Consider the following 17,366-nt stretch of genomic DNA (forward strand, 5'->3'; position numbering starts at 1 on the left):
GTAATTCTAAATCGTTTACAAGAAAGCATGCCATAGTAAATGACACAATTTCCCTTGGTGAGAAAACAGTTGAAAGGTGTAATCAAGTAAGGGACTTAGGCATTATTCTCGACTCTAAGTTGTCATTTGTTGATCACTACAATAACATTATATATAAAGCAAGTAACATGCTAGGGTTTATCAAAAGATTTAGTCTGCACTTCAATGATCCTTACACTATTAAAACATTGTATGTGGCCTATGTGAGACCTCTTCTTGAATACTGTAGCGTAGTGTGGGCTCCGTATCAGGATATATATATAAACCGCATTGAGTCTGTTCAAAAACAGTTTTTGTTGTTTGCCCTTCGAAAATTAGGTTGGACGAGATTACCACTTCCATCTTATGAATCGCGATGTTTGTTAATAAGTTTAGATGGACTAAAAAAACGAAGAGACTTTGCCATGGTAACATTTATAAACGATGTTATTGCTCAAAGAGTTAATATTCCGGAAATTTTAGAAAATATAAATTTTTATGCTCCCACTCGCTCTCTGAGGATTAGGAATTTGTTTTACATTAACAATCAAAGAACAAACTATGCTAAAAATGGGCCTTTGGATAGAATTATGACCTGCTATAACGCATATTCCCAATCAATTGATGTAACAATGAATAAAATAACACTAAAAAAAGCATTCTTTTCAAGGTTAGCCAGGCAATAATATTTAAGACATAGTTAATAAGCATTCATTGTAATTGGTCTACGATTGATTGACGACATAAATAAATAAATATTAAAAAACCTTTTTTTCAGGAGCGTTTTGGTTTTTTTTTAATATTTGTAACAGATACCGTAAAGACTCTAAATTCAGACACATATAAAAATTGATTATCGCTGCCAACTATGCTCGAAATAGTAGCAAAATGTTATCATGGTTTTTTTTTGCTCAGAATCATGTCACATATTCATTATGTGGCAACGTAGATGAGATATGTAATAAAAATTTAAATGTCTGGTATTAGGTACATTACGGTATCCAAAATCTAAGAAAATACGTTTTTCCTTAGATTTGTTGAGAAAATTTACATGCAATTTTTTTTTTCTATCGGGATATCAAAAAAAAAGTAGGGCTCTAAATAAAGTAAAAAAAAACGGTCGATTTTTGCAATTTAAGTCCATAAGGTGATAACATAGGAAATAGCTATTTATGCAACAATTTGCTAAAAGAAGATTTTTCAACACGAGTCGTAGTTTACCCAAGGCGGCTTGTCGAGTTGGATAATTAAGACGAGTGCTGAAAAAAAAAAATCGAATTTTGCAACGAGTTACCTACAACATTTGTTGGCACTGAGCCCTTTGAAATAGAATCAGCACTGACAGAAATGTCGTTTGACTTCGATTTAGGGGTGCAACAACCCAATTAACGGGAGCCCAGCTAAAACGTAGCCCACTTAAATATAGGTGTTGCAGTTCGAAGGTGATTGCTCTATTGCAGATCCAGCAACCCATTTCAGAATGTCTGGAGAGTCACGCCCATTCCGAGGTCACTTTCATTCACAATAAGCCCGCATGTTTGGATCACCGTTATCAAATGGATATTGGTATTAAAGGGTGATACGGTCAAAATTTGGTCAAGGGAAAACGCGTGTAAATCGGTGAAATCGTTTATTTAAAAAATCAAATTAAATTTCTTTTTCAAGTTCAATTAGTATAAAATTCAGGAAAAATATTCAGTTAGGCTTCCGCTTTTCCAAATCCGAATTGCCGGGCCTTACGCTTGACCCCTGCCATCAGATTTTATACAGCCACCTTGTCCACCTTCTTCGCCGCAGAAAGCCAGTTTGCCTTGAACTGCTGCTCGCCCTTAGCAGTTTTTTTGGTCTTCTTTAGGTTCCGCTTGACAATAGCCCAGTATTTCTCAATTGGGCGGAGCTCTGGCGTGTTGGGAGGGTTCTTGTCCTTGGGAACCACCTGCACGTTGTTGGCGGCGTACCACTCCATGGCCTTTTTACCGTAATGGCAAGATGCCAAATCCGGCCAAAACAGTACGGAACAACCGTGTTTCTTCAGGAAAGGCAGCAGACGTTTATTCAAACACTCTTTCACGTAAATTTCTTGGTTGACAGTCCCGGAAGCTATGAAAATGCTGCTTTTCAAGCCACAGGTACAGATGGCTTGCCAAACCAGATATTTCTTTGCGAACTTTGACAGTTTCATGTGCTTGAAAACATCTGCTACCTTTCCCCTTCCTTTTGCCGTATAAAACTCCTGTCCCGGAAGCTGCTTGTAGTCGGCTTTGACGTAGGTTTCGTCGTCCATTACCACGCAGTCAAACTTCGTCAGCATCGCGTCGTGTACAGCCTCCGGGATCGCGCTTTGGCCGTCGTATTTTGTTTATCATCGCGATTTGGAGTCACTACCTTCTTGTAAGTCGATAGTCCGGCTCGTTTTTTGGCTCGATGCACGGTTGTAGACGATACACCCAGCTTATTTGCGGCATCTCGGAGAGAGAGGTTAGGGTTTCGCTTGAAACTACCGGCAACTCTCTTTGTTGTCTCAGCGGCTTCCGGTTTTCGATTTCCCCCCGATCCAGACTTCCTGGCTGTCGACAAACGTTCCCCAAACACTTTAATTACATTTGTAACGGTTGATTTGGCAACTTTTAGCGATTTTGCCAACTTTGCGTGCGAGTAGCTCGGATTTTCGCGATGCGCGAGCAAAATTTTGATACGCTGCTCTTCTTGCTTGGACGGCATTTTGACAACTGAAGAGTGAATTCCAAAATCAAAATAGGAGCAACATTCTACACACACACACCTTCAAAATGAGGGGTGTTCAGGTTTTTTAAATGCAAAATTGAAAGAAATACGTCAAGTTGATATTGACCAAATTTTGACCGTATCACCCTTTACATACACATTTCCAGGGTTGAAAATATTATTTTTCCTCGATTTGTTTTACGTTGATCTTGTTTTCCTACTGAGAACCAATGCTACCAACGCCAGGAAGGTAGCTCCCACATCTGGACCTTACATATCGATCCATCAACTCATGAACCGGGGACCAACGGCTTTACTTCCCTTCCGTGATCAGAGATTTTATGCATCGGAAAATCTCAGCGGTGCCGACTGGGATTGAACCCAGGCATTTTGGGGTTAGAGACAATCACGCTTACCACTACACCACTGCACAGTGGCCGGAAGTCGGACAAAACCTCAAAAACTGACTTCATTATTTTATTTTTCTTATATTTTTTCTCAATATAGATAGGAAATGACGGCTTCGGCATGACAGACTATTTTCGGCAACCCAAATTGAAACACTATTTTCACTGGATTTTGCAGTTCAAATGGAACGGTTGCCGAAGAAAAACTGGTTGCCGACAATACTCGCTCTCACTAGAGAAGATTGGAGCTTTGTAAAAGCGTTTCAAAACAGTTTTTGACAATTCTTTCGACTGAAATTGTTAGAGCAGCTGGCAGCAAAAGATTGTAAACAAACCAATACTGCATATGTGCGCGTTCCATAGAGAAAAAGGCTATAGAAAGAAGGTCGCTGCTAAGGTTGCCGAGAATAGGTAAATTCCCCAACTTCAACTAAGAAAATCCCAAATTTTCAAGTCATTTGGTCAAAAATTCAGTCTTGGGGATTTTTTCAAAGTTGAGGTTTGTGTGATAGTTTTTCAATTTTTATTCTCTTTATTTTATGAGCTTTCTTCATGAGCTCGTTGTAAAACATTGAAAAATTTGGATAATCTAACAATACTGTAGGTGTTTTTGGGCATAAATAACCAAAACATTTCAAGGTTTGTTTGAAATCCATTCGCAAAATTATAGTGTTTTTCCAGCGTGCAAAAATATTGATTTATATGCAATTTTGGAGAAATACTTAGTATTAAGGAGAGCCAGTAATTTTACAGGAAACATCAGAAAACGATGCCATATCCCGGATCTGACGCGAAATTTTGTCTAGTTTTTGGGTGTATAGGCCACTCTAGGCGCGATTTTTTTTTATCAAGTCACTATGGAGACGCATGGTTGTGGAGGAAGCAAAATAGTTTGAAGATTGTATTTTATCTAAACATAAATAAAATTACCATCTGAATACTGACTATTTAGTGTAATCCTTATTCTGGTAGGTAAAAGGCCGTCAATAAACCACGTGGTCTTAGGGGGAGGGGAGGTGGGAGGGGCAGAGGGGGAGGGGGTCATGACCACGACCCTAACAAATTTTAGAATTTTTCTACGGACAAAAGATCACAAGGAGGTGAGTGTTACATATTAGGTAAAAAAAAAACAGTAAGGTGGAGAGGAGGAGAGTGATGACTAAGAATGATTTAGCCTTTATTTGTTAAGACATTTATTTTTGGAGAGGTTTCTTTCCAGAAAAAAAGTGATTTGAGAGTTTTGATAAACAGTTTGAGTAGCGTTTAAACAGTCAATTGCGTAATCAATTTGGGACACCAAAAAATTATTAAAATTTAACTTTTATTTCTATAAACAAACATTTATTAAACAAACTAACATTTATTCATCGCAATCTTCAACTATCAACAAATCTTGCACCTCTTTAGGCAATTCATCTGCCCCTACCGTTTGCCCATGGCGATAACTTGAAACAATGGGATCGGATGCAACAAGCAATCCACAACATATATCTTTCATTGTTTGTTTGCGTGAACCTTTCCACGCGTGATGCTCTCTTAGCTGCCTAATTTTTTATTCATTGCTTCCTGGGCTTCTTCGGACATATGTCCAATGGGAAGCAATGCATTATTTATTATTTGATACCCATGGACAAGCAACTTATGGAGCGTTGTAGGCATATTATACCATCCATATAAAGAAGCATAGCGTTTGGCGTCTCTTTTGCATATTGGTGGAATTTTTCTGGGTCAACGGATTCTCCAGATGAAACGGCTTGCAAAATCGTTCTCAATCGAATGATAAGGTCAAGATCAATTCCAGTGATTTGAGATGAAATCTCAGCATTTTTGAAGAAACGTCTCGCGGTGTTACCTGTAGATAAAAAGAACGATACGATTAGAATATTAACAGGTAAAAGGTATTAATATTGAAGAATCCTAGCGTGCAAATCAAAGAAAGTCAGTCTTATAAAATGCCATCTTACCATCGTTGCTATTTCCAAATTTAGCACGAGGCTTATCGACGTGTAATCCTAGTTGCTGGAAGAAACTTTTTTGAATTCGAGCTTTAGCATTGTTGTACTCCTCCATATGTGCAGTTTTTATCCATTTTCGGAAGCTAGGTCGGTATGCTATATGTAACAGACACTCGAATGTTCTGATCCAGCAATGTAAGCTACACATACCGTACTCCAGATTATCCGAGATGATAGCTCTGTTGAACATTTCTTCAATGTCGTTAAAATTGGAACTCGTAGCATAGCAAAGGTAGCATCTCTGAGAAGATTTTGTATTGGTGATGGCGTTAACAGTCTTTCCATCAATCATAGTTAACATAAGATCAAATGTGATTAACACCTAAATTAGATTAGATCTAAATTAGAAATTTCGTCATTCATGCGCTCAAATTCTTGTTTTGTTAACTCGACAGTTTCTTTTGCAAATTTCAATAAAACAATGTCGCCCGACAGTATCGCGTAGAGGACGATCGAGGGTTATCCCAAACTACTTTCCGGTCGGTAATTAATCTTAATGGTACCACCGATGTTAAAAAAAATGTGAGCGTCGGAGCAGCTAAGATCCATAGATTTTTGCTTGTATTCGTTAAAACCAGAACTTCCATCACAGCCCCATTTTAGTAAAAGGCTGAAATCGTTGAAACCTTCACGAACTAGATTTTCAAATTTATCTTTAACAAGTACAATCAACCGAGAGCAAGTGTGGTTCAGCAATGCTTGTAATTGAATGTTACATACAGTCTCCGTAATTTCAAAGTGCTCAAGTGATGGAAAGCACTCATTTTTCGAAGAAGATATTTTTTCATAAGATGGATAAAAATTTTTAACGAGTGCGCGAATGATAGGGTAGAGCGCTACTTCGTCGTAATAGCCCATTTCCGTTCTATCGATCAGAAAAGATCAATAATATCAATGATTTCACCGTGCACAAATCAATAATAGGTTTGTTCCGATGCGCTAGTTCATTAGCTACAACATAAACCCTGTTAGAGCGCATTGTATGAATATTTACGCTCATTGTTCTCAAAACAAAAGAAGCGCTCCTAGCGAATCCCCCTTTTCTACGTTTATCTGTAGGACGAAGAAAATCTAATGGCGTTTCAATGCGTTAGGACGGAATTGTAACTCTTAGAACGAATCTAGAAGCAAGAAGCAGTGTTAGATTTAAAACAATATCTCATCAATTTGTGACTCTTTATCAAATCCAACGGTACGTATGGAAAGGTGAATAAATTTGCAAGTCATCTTTGATAGAAATATTCCATTTTTTGTTTATATTCGTTCAGAAAAGAGAGGTAAAGCGCGGGGTGTGCTTAGTAGGACGGAAATTAGATCAAAAACCCTATTGTATCTTCTTTTCGAAAGTTTTGCGTCGACATATATTGCCAAAGCATGCTCAATCGGAATGCTTGTCGTGCAGGTGCCTTTCTTTAGTAACGAAGCCAATTCCGCATTTCCTTCTGCTTGCAAAGCCATTCCTGCAGCTAATTTCAGTTCTTGCGGAGTAAATGATTTACACAACACTTCTGTTTTTCGCCGCTTGGTTCGATCACAAACGTCTTCAAAATCTTTTGAAGGACGACCACCTACATTCCGCATTGTTGAAGATGATGTTGCTTCACCAAAAACGACGAACTCTTCTAACCTAAGAAATTAAATAAAATCAAAAAATAATCAACCGTAAAAAACATGAAACAATAACTACAAACCATTGCTCATTGGTCTTCAAAAACTGATCCTTTTTTTCGATTCGCACTCTGCCATCTTCGTTGAAACTCCTTAAAAAGCTTGGAAACAATCTCATCACGACCTTCTACCGCACATCCAACATATAGCGACACATATTGGTCGACAGCTTTGCGTTTCTGCTCTACACGCACATCGCTACAGTTCAGAGCACCCTCCAATACGTCTTTTCTTTTTAAGTAAACTTCTATAAAATATAAACAAATATTACTTCTAATATAACTAGAAATTTCATTGTGTGTTATCTATACCGTTTTTCTTAAAGCACATTTCCACTAAACCACACAAAGAGTGATTAACCATTTGAAAGTATTTGCTGGAACTCTACTTTTTATCAATATGATCACCGATCACTGATGATTGTTTATCAGCAACTCCGTTCGGTATTGCGAATGTGTATTGACATTTGTTTCACTTTCGACAAGTAAAACGAGATGAGGTATCATCATTCTTTTGTTCGCTGCAGCGCGCTGTATGGTATCTCTTCGACAAGTGAGAAAAAAAGATCAATGTATATTATAGCCCACACTCAGAGGAGCATGTATGAAAGCGTTGAAATGAGATTGATAAGGGACAGTTCACATTTTACGTAGTTCTCATTTTGAGACTATCTGATCCCATTGTAAATCGTAAAAGAAATGAATCCTTATATAACATCAACTTAGCTCTGAGTTAGCATCTTAAAAACGTCACGTGGTTTATGGAATACCAATCAATTTTGTCAGCTAACATGTGTGTGTAGCTGAATCGATCCATTGAATGAAAAACGTAGGTAATCGAACTTTTTTAATAATTTATATGATTTTATAGCTTTTGGACCACCCTAAGAGCAAAAAATACACAAGCAAAGTTAATTTCAATATCAATAATGATTTCAGAACTCCCTAATAACCCTTTTAATCGAAATCTCCATTCAACTAACACATCGTGATAGCTTATTATTGATTACTTTTTACTTAACCCAAAATGAGCTGATTTTCATAATTTAGAATCACCCTAATATAATAAAACCAAAATATATGAAAAGTTCTATATCAGAAATACATTCAGGATTCCAAAAATCATCTTAACCTGTGAGTTTTAGTCATTTCGGATAACATATGAGGTTTTGTCCGACCTTTGTATGGAGGCCCGCCACTGTGCACTGGTGCAGCTAAAGAATAATTATACACCGTTGATTGCATCTTTTGGAATCCCTTTTTTTCTCTCTAACGCTTCGTATTTCTCCAATCATAATCACTGCTAAGCTCTCATATTATTTGTGATATGTTTCACAACATTTCGACGTAATTTAGTTCATTTTCTATGATGGTCTTCAGTTCCTAGTTGCGTCTTATAAAACGGTAACACCAGCGCGGAAAATAGACAGTGCCCATTTCCGGGTATTTTCTTAACGCCATTACGCAATTGAATTAACTTCGGCCTAACGGATGAAGATAAAAATTGATTCGGTCAGAGCGCCTCTTTTGTTTTTGAGAATAATGGGTGCAAACATTCATATCACGCGTTTTTATTGACTTCGTTCGGTAGATTTTAAACATAACTATCGTAGCAAACGCATTTTTTTTTTTTCTCTTTATTTGTTCCAAATTCAAAATAAATTACATTTCATTTTAACCTAGGTGCTCCAGTTACTGCAGTAACGTACCAGCCTTAATTGTTATGATATATATCTAAGTGTTTTTACATTGTTCATGTCTTGGCAATTCAGTATTTTAAACAGGTTTTTTAACCTGCATGTCAGTATAACAATTGATATCTTAAAACTAAAAACTAAAACTAAATCTTATCTAAGTATAAAAGGAATTAATCGTTGCAATTGAGGATTGCAACGATTTTTGCCTGAAGTTATTAATTATTTTGTTGGACATTTGTGCTAAAGTCTCAACATTCGAAATTCTATGTACTTCGGTTGTACTGTACCAGGGAGGCAACTTCAAAATCATTTTCAGAATTTTGTTCTGAATCCTTTGAAGTGCTTTTTTCCTGGTAGTGCAGCAACTAGACCATATTGGCACAGCGTAAAGCATGGCCGGTCTAAAAACTTGTTTAAATATTAGAAGTTTATTCGTCAGGCAAAGTTTGGATTTCCTGTTTATAAGAGGATACACACATTTTATATATTTGTTACATTTGGCTTGAATGCCCTCAATGTGATCTTTAAAAGTTATTTTTTGGTCAAGTATTAATCTAAGATATTTCACTTGGTTTGACCAGGAAATTGGAACTCCGTTCATAGTGACTATGTGACTACTACTAGGTTTCAAAAAGGAAGCCCTGGGCTTATGTGGAAATATTATAAGTTGAGTTTTGGAAGCGTTGGGAGAAATCTTCCATTTTTGTAAATAAGAAGAGAAAATATCTAAACTTTTCTGCAGTCTGCTGCAAATAACACGAAGACTTCTTCCTTTAGCGGAAATGCCTGTGTCATCAGCGAACAAAGATTTGTGGCAACCCTGAGGCAAATCAGGGAGGTCCGAAGTGAAAATGTTATACAATATAGGCCCAAGAATGCTACCCTGAGGAACTCCTGCCCTAAAAGGTAGTCGATTAGATTTGGAATTTTGATAATTTACTTGAAGAGTTCTGTCAGTTAAATAATTTTGAACTAATTTCATAATATAAAGTGGAAAATTAAACCTTTTTTAATATAGCAATCAAACCTTCATGCCAAACACTGTCGACTGCTTTTTCTATGTCTAGAAGAGCAACTCCAGTTGAGTGGCCTTCAGATTTGTTTGAACGAATTAAATTGTTAACTCTTAAGAGTTGATGAGTAGTTGAATGCCCATGGCGAAATCCAAACTGCTCATCTGCAAAAATTGAGTTCGTATTGATGTGAAGCATCATTCTATTCAAAATTATCTTTTCAAAAAGTTTACTTATTGAAGAAAGCAAACTTATTGGACGGTAGCTAGAAGCTTCAGCTGGATTTTTATCCGGCTTCAAAATTGGAACAACTTTTGCATTTTTCCATTTATCAGGAAAGTATGCCAAATGGAAACATCTGTTAAATAATTTTACCAAGAAAGACAAGCTACTCTCTGGGAGTTTTTTGATGAGGATATAGAAAATTCCATCATCACCTGGAGCTTTCATATTTTGAAAATGAATACTTCGTCCAAATCAGTCCCCCAGGAATCATCAAAAATATTTTCCCGAGAGAAAATATTCAGAAAATCCCGAGCAACCTGATTCTCAATAGGACTAGTAAGACCCAAACTGAAATTATGGGAACTCTCGAATTGCTTAGCAAGTTTCTGAGCTTTTTCCAAATTTGTGATCAAAATTTTACCACCTTCTTTAAGCGCTGGAATAGGCTTTTGAGGTTTTTTCAAAATTTTTGTGAGTTTCCAAAAGGGTTTGGAACTCGGGTCTAATTTAGAAATATTATTTTCAAAAGTTTTGTTCCTCAGGGCAGAGAATCGCCTTTTAATTTGTTTTTGCAAATCCCGCCAGATAACTTTCATGGCAGGATCGCGTGTTCTTTGATATTGTCTCCTACGGACATTTTTAAGACGGATCAAGAGCTGAAGATCATCGTCTATTATAATTGAATCGAATTTAACCTCGCATTTTGGTACTGAGGCAGCTCTTGCTTCAACTATAGAAGTAGTCAGAGATTCAAGAGCATAATTAATTTCATCTTTGGTTTGCAAAGGAATGTTTGGATCGAAGTTATATTCCATAAATGTTCGATACTGCTCCCAATCAGCTCTATGGTAATTGAAAGTAGAGCTGTTGGGATTACAAATTATTTCTTGAGATATTTCAAAAGTTACTGGAAGGTGATCAGAACCGAAGTCAGCATGGGTAACCAATTGGCTACAAAGTTGACATGAATCAGTTAAGACCAAATCAATAGTGGAGGGATTTCTTGCAGAAGAAAAGCATGTTGGGCTGTTTGGATATTGAATAGTGTAATAACCTGCAGAACAATCATCAAACAGAATATTACCATTGGAATTGCTTTGAGCATTATTCCATGAGCGGTGTTTTGCATTAAAATGACCAATAATGAAGAATTTAGACCTATGACGGGTAAGTTTCTGAAGGTCACCCTTGAGAAAATTCTTTTGCTGGCCTACGCATTGGAATGGCAAATAGGCAGCTATAAACGTAAGTTGTCCAAATTTTGTTTCAACAGAAACTCCCAAAGTTTCAAAAACTTTGGTTTCAAATGAAGAAAGAATTTCATGTTTGATTCGTCTATGAATAATGATGGCAACGCCACCACAGGGTCCATCAAGACGATCATTTCTATAAGTCAAGTAATTTGCGTCCTTCTTAACCTTATGGGCAGGTTTAAGGAACGTTTCAGTTATAACGGCAATATGCACGTTATGAACTCTCAAAAAGTTAAATAGCTCGTCTTCATTATCTTTAAGAGATCGAGCATTCCAATTAACAATATTTAATGCTTTAAAATCCATTACTGAATTTTAAAGTCATGACAATATTATTTGCAAATTTTACTCCAGTTTGAATAGCATCAAACATGGAGTTAGATTTAAGCATATCAGAAATCATGTCAATTAATGAATTCTGTAAAAATTCCATTTTGGGGGCAGTAATGCTTCCTAAGTCAAAATTGTCAAAATTTCCGTTAGAACGTTGGTTAGTATTTTGATTTCTACCCGCTGCAATAGCAGCATAGGTAGCTCCATTAACTCGCTGAACATTGTTAGCAGCGAGGGGAGTAGGTACAGATGAAACATTTGAAGCAGGGGAGATATTTGTACCTACGGGTACGAATGTAGAATTTGTTCCTCGCTGACCGTTGGTAACAGCAGAGGAATTTGTACCTGGTCGGAAACGTGGAACGTTTCCTACCTGACGGTTAGAACGAGATTGTAGGATCGCTTTGCGAGTATTACATTCCCAAAAATTGGATTTGTGGTTTTCACCACAATTTGAACATTTAAATTTCTTAGGATCTTCCTTCACAGGACAGTCGTCCTTTGCGTGAGAGGAATCACCACAATTCATGTATTTAGCTGGCATGTAGCAATTTTTAGTTCCGTGACCCCATCCCTGGCACTTACGGCACTGGGTGAGGTTTTGGAAATTTCCTCCAGTCTTCCTGAAGTGTTCCCATTTCACTCGGACATGGAGCATAAGGCTAGCTTTTTCTAAGGCCTTAAGGTTGTTTAGTTCACTAGACTTGAAGTGAACTAAATAAAAATCATTAGAAATCCCGTTGCGCGAATCGCCAGGACGGGATTTCATTTTCATTTTGATTACTTGGAGTGGCACAACTCCAAGTAATTTTGCCAGTTCATCTTTGATCTGATCCAGGGATTCACCACTGGGCAGTCCTTTCATGACAACCTTGAACACACGTTCAGTTTTGGTGTCGTAAGTAAAAAAATTGTGCTTCTTCTCAGTAAGATACTTGAGAAGACATTTAAATCCATCCAAGGTTTCAGCCAATACACGGCATTCACCCCGACGCACAGTGGGACGAATTCAAAAAAAGTGGGACATGGCTATTTGCGACGAAACTATTGAGTATAGCTTTTTGTTGTCTTCTAAAATGTTTCTTTATTTTTTAAGTACTTTATTTAAGTAGTGAAAAATTTTGGTTAAGGAGGGTATACACTCAGATAAAAAAAATAACTTTTTTATGTCTTGTTAAATTTGATGAACACCTTTGGAAACATTAAAGATGAAGTCTTTTTAAGAAACTTTGTCCAAGATGTAAACTTTCTATCTCTCAAGTGGACGAAGTTATAGGGTGAAAAGGGACTACAAACGGTAGAACCCCCTTAAAAAAAGTTTTTTCACCATAACTTTTTTCTTTGAATTTTCTCGTTTATTAAATATTCTACAACGTTGTAAGTGCTTAGAAAATGCACATTTTTGCAGAAGACAGTAAATCGCTATCTCTTTGTTTAAAGGATTTACGCCAGTTTTTACAATTTTTTTACACTATTATTAAGGGGGTGTACCTTCTAGGTTAGCAGGTATTAGCAGCTAATGACAACATCATTTCATTCAGCAACTTATACCCTACTGTTTCATATACAATTCATAGGGGGATCCAAGGGGATGCTTAGTAAATTTTCAAAAAATGTACCTCAATGTTTTGTTACGTTTTGCTGTTTTCATGAAGATTTTTCCAAGTATGTACATATATGAAGGCAAAAAACGTGTTGCTTACTGTTAATTATAACAAAAGAAATCATTATGGTGAACATTTGCACTTGCTATCAATATTAAATGACAATACAGCAGGTGGTAGCACATTTATTTGAATTTATTTGCGTTTAATCCCGTAACTGATGTTGACACTAACGAATTCTGGAATTTTCCTGATTCACGGCGCAGACATTATAAGAGCTTCTATTCTTCCTGTTGGTACTCTATCAGAAGAACCTTAATAATGCCGAAATAAGGACATCAAAAACTTTCGAGAACATCGGGCAAGAAAATGTTCACGGTACAGATATGTGCTTTTATATATTTTCTAATCATAATTAAGCTTTATGTTTTGTTGTTGTATTCGACAGTGTAGCCACAAATCAAGACATTTTAAGCCGACTGATGATGTCTTCAGACCCATTGATTTCATCAATGCGAAAGATTCCAAGAAGGAAAAGCATTCCATTCAGAAGAGATGCATTGAAGTTTTTGAACGAACTGAGTATTTTAAAGAACGAGATGCCATGTTCATCCAGCGATGAAGATTGGGAAGAGAACGATCAACTGTAATAAAAATTGTAACCAAACAAGAATCAAAAGAGTTTGAATAAATGTTTTATCTCCTGCTTAATTTCCGTTTACTTTTGATAGCTAGAGCAAATGTGCACCATAATGATTTCTTTTGTCATAATTAACAGTAAGCAACACGTTTTTTGTCCTCATGTATGTACATACTTGGAAAAATCTTCATGAAAACAGCAAAACGTAACAAAACATTGAGGTACATTTTTTGAAAATTTACTAAGCATCCCCTTGGATCCCCCTATGAATTGTATATGAAACAGTAGGGTATAAGTTGCTGAATGAAATGATGTTGTCATTAGCTGCTAATACCTGCTAACCTGCAAGGTACACCACCTTAAAGTTAGCGTAAAAAAATTGTAAAAACTGGCGTAAACCTTTAAACGAAGAGATAGCGATTTACTGTCTTCTGCAAAAATGTGCATTTTCTAAGCACTTACAACTTTGTAGAATATTTAATAAACGAGAAAATTCAAAGAAAAAAGTTATGGTGAAAAAACTTTTTTTAAGGGGGTTCTACCGTTTGTATTCCATTTTCACCCTATAACTTCGTCCACTTGAGAGATAGAAAGTTTACATCTTGGACAAAGTTTCTTAAAAAGACTTCATCTTCAATGTTTCCAAAGGTGTTCATCAAATTTAACAAGATATAAAAAAGTTATTTTTTTTATCTGAGTGTATACCCTCCTTAACCAAAATTTTTCACTACTTAAATAAAGTACTTAAAAAATAAAGAAACATTCTAGAAGACAACAAAAAGCTATACTCAATAGTTTCGTCGCAAATAGCCATGTCCCACTTTTTTTGAATTCGTCCCACTGTGCGACGTCCAATTTGTAGTGAAAACTTAACTTTCACGAAATTCAAAAGTTCCATGCGAAGAGCATGGAAATCGGTAGTGGTTATCACAATAGGGGGAATCTTTTCCTTCTTGGCATTAAGCCGGGAAAGTTTACTAGAATTTTTCTTGGATGATGGATCATTCTCATCATCCGTGAGCAAATCAAATTGATTACTCAAATTAATTTCATCAGAAGGGGGGTCAAGAGTTTGCCCCTTTCTTTTGCGTTTAGGCGCCATGGCGGCAGTAAATTTTTATCCAAATCGACTTCCAAGCAGATTACTATAAGAATCTGAAGGGTCGAAGAGGAATTTTCCAAATCGATATCCAAGAAGGATTACCTCGGGTAGGGTCCAAACAAGGATCGAAGAGGAATAAGAGTTGAACAAGGTAGAAAATTTTTACAGGTTGAGCACTGAAAAGTGCTGTTTAAATTTGTTGTAGCTTTAGGTAGTAGTAACACTTCCTTCAGCAAAAAGCAAATAGATCCGCACGGCAAGAGAGCACGATGCAGACTCGTCGTAGCAAACGCATAATTTACTTGTTAATACCGACATCATGATTTTATTTGATGTTTTCTGCTCGATAGGCCCAAAATGGTCGATTAGGCCGGAGCAACTCTCTACCCTATATACATTATTAGAAATGCTGTGACATAACCACACCGGGATGGCCGTTCAAAATGGTTCAAAGAATGTGAAATGAGCGAAAATTACAATTTAACGCGATTTAAAATATTTCAATAAAACATTCAATATTTTGACTATCAATCAACACATTTCTCAAAATGTTATCATAACTAATTTCTGAAAGCATTTACTTGTGTTTTATGCACCATCATATATAGACTGTTCCAGAAAGTATAAGCACACCTTATTTTAACGGTCACTTTGAATATAATGAAATATTTCAACATGTTTTGGCTGCATCCTTTTGTTTGCTCATTTCAGAATGACATAGCATCAAAAAAGTGCTCAGTTTTGTGTTTCCTGTCAATATGCGTGGTCTTACTCCGGAACAACGAAAAAGTATCGTGCACAAATGGTGCACTGTGAGCGGACTCTCCTTGAGAAAATTGGCCAAGGAAGAGGGTGTAAGCATTGAAGCGGTACGAACTGCGATTAAAAAATATAGAGAACAGTGTACGTTTGAAGATGCGCCGCAGAGTGGCCGGAAATCCTGTAAGTCCGGATATCGATAAAAAGATCAGGGATGCCTACAAACGAAAACCAGCGACTTCCGTTCGGGATGTTGCGAAAAAACTAGGGACCTCGTCGAGTAACGTCATGCGTGCCAAAGAAAGACTAGGGCTAAAAACATACCGGAAGCAGAAAAAAAAACCAAAAGGAACCCAAAACAGGCCGCGTCCGTGAAACCACGGGCCCGCAAACTCTACGATACGTTATTGTGTCGAAATTCTGGGTGTATAATAATGGACGACGAAACGTACGTGAAACTACGTGGAAACTCGGAACATGGAACTGCAAATCGCTCGGCTTCCCGGGTTGCGATAGGTTAATTTATGATGAGCTTCAACCACGCAACTTCGAAGTCGTAGCACTGCAGGAACTTTGCTGGACGGGACAAAAGGTATGGAAAAGCGGGCATCGAGCCCAGAGCTGTGGCACCACCAACGAGCTGGGAACCGGCTTTGTAGTGCTGGGTAAGATGCGCCAACGCGTGATTGGCTGGCAGCCGATCAACGCGAGGATGTGCAAGTTGAGGATTAAGGGCCGTTTCTTCAACTACAGCATCATCAACGTGCACTGCCCACACGAAGGGAGACCCGACGACGAGAAAGAAGCGTTCTATGCGCAGCTGGAGCAGGTGTACGACGGCTGTTCGCAACGGGACGTCAAAATCGTCATCGGCGACATGAACGCTCAGGTAGGACGGGAGGCAATGTATAGACCGGCAATCGGGCCAAACAGCCTGCATGCCGTATCGAACGACAACGGCCAACGATGCGTGAACTTTGCAGCCTCCCGGGGTATGGTAGTTCGAAGTACCTTTTTCCCCCGCAAGGATATCCACAAAGCCACCTGGAGATCACCTGACCAACACACAGAAAACCAAATCGATCACGTTCTAATCGACGGGAAATTCTTCTCCGACATTATCAACGTCCGCACGTACCGCAGTGACTACCAAGTGAGCTATTGAAATACGGTGGTGAAGCACTGGCTAGAGCGCTGCACTGGGTAATTGCCAAGATTTGGGAGGAGGAGATATTACCGGAGGAGTGGATGGAAGGTGTCGTATGCCCAATCTACAAAAAGGGCGACAAGTTGGATTGCTGCAACTACCGCGCGATCACACTGCTGAGCGCCGCCTACAAGGTACTCTCCCAAATTCTATGCCGCCGTCTGTCACCATATGCAAGAGAGTTCGTGGGGCAATACCAGGCGGGATTCATGGGTGCCCGCGCTACCACGGACCAAATTTTCGCGATTCGGCAGGTTCTGCAGAAATGCCGCGAATACAACGTGCCCACACATCATTTGTTCATCGATTTCAAATCCGCATACGACACAATCGATCGAGATCAGCTATGGCAGATTATGCACGAGTACGGATTTCCGGATAAACTGACGCGACTGGTCAAGGCGACGATGGATCGAGTGATGTGCGTTGTTCGAGTATCGGGGACACTCTCGAGTCCCTTTGAATCTCGAAGGGGGTTACGGCAGGGTGATGGACTTTCGTGTCTGCTGTTCAACATCGCGTTAGAAGGTATGATCAGAAGAGCTGGGATAGACACGAGTGGCACGATATTCAGGAAGTCCATCCAGCTCCTTAGTTTCGCCGATGACATTGACATTATGGCACGGAACTTTGAGATGATGGCGGAAACGTACATCAGACTGAAGGCTGAAGCTAGACGGATTGGACTTGCCATCAATGCAT

Source organism: Ochlerotatus camptorhynchus, unplaced genomic scaffold (assembly GCF_037179485.1).
Source record: "Ochlerotatus camptorhynchus isolate MF236.1 unplaced genomic scaffold, CSIRO-AGI_Acam_v1.1 ptg000434l, whole genome shotgun sequence".
Taxonomy (NCBI): Eukaryota; Metazoa; Arthropoda; class Insecta; order Diptera; family Culicidae; genus Ochlerotatus; species Ochlerotatus camptorhynchus.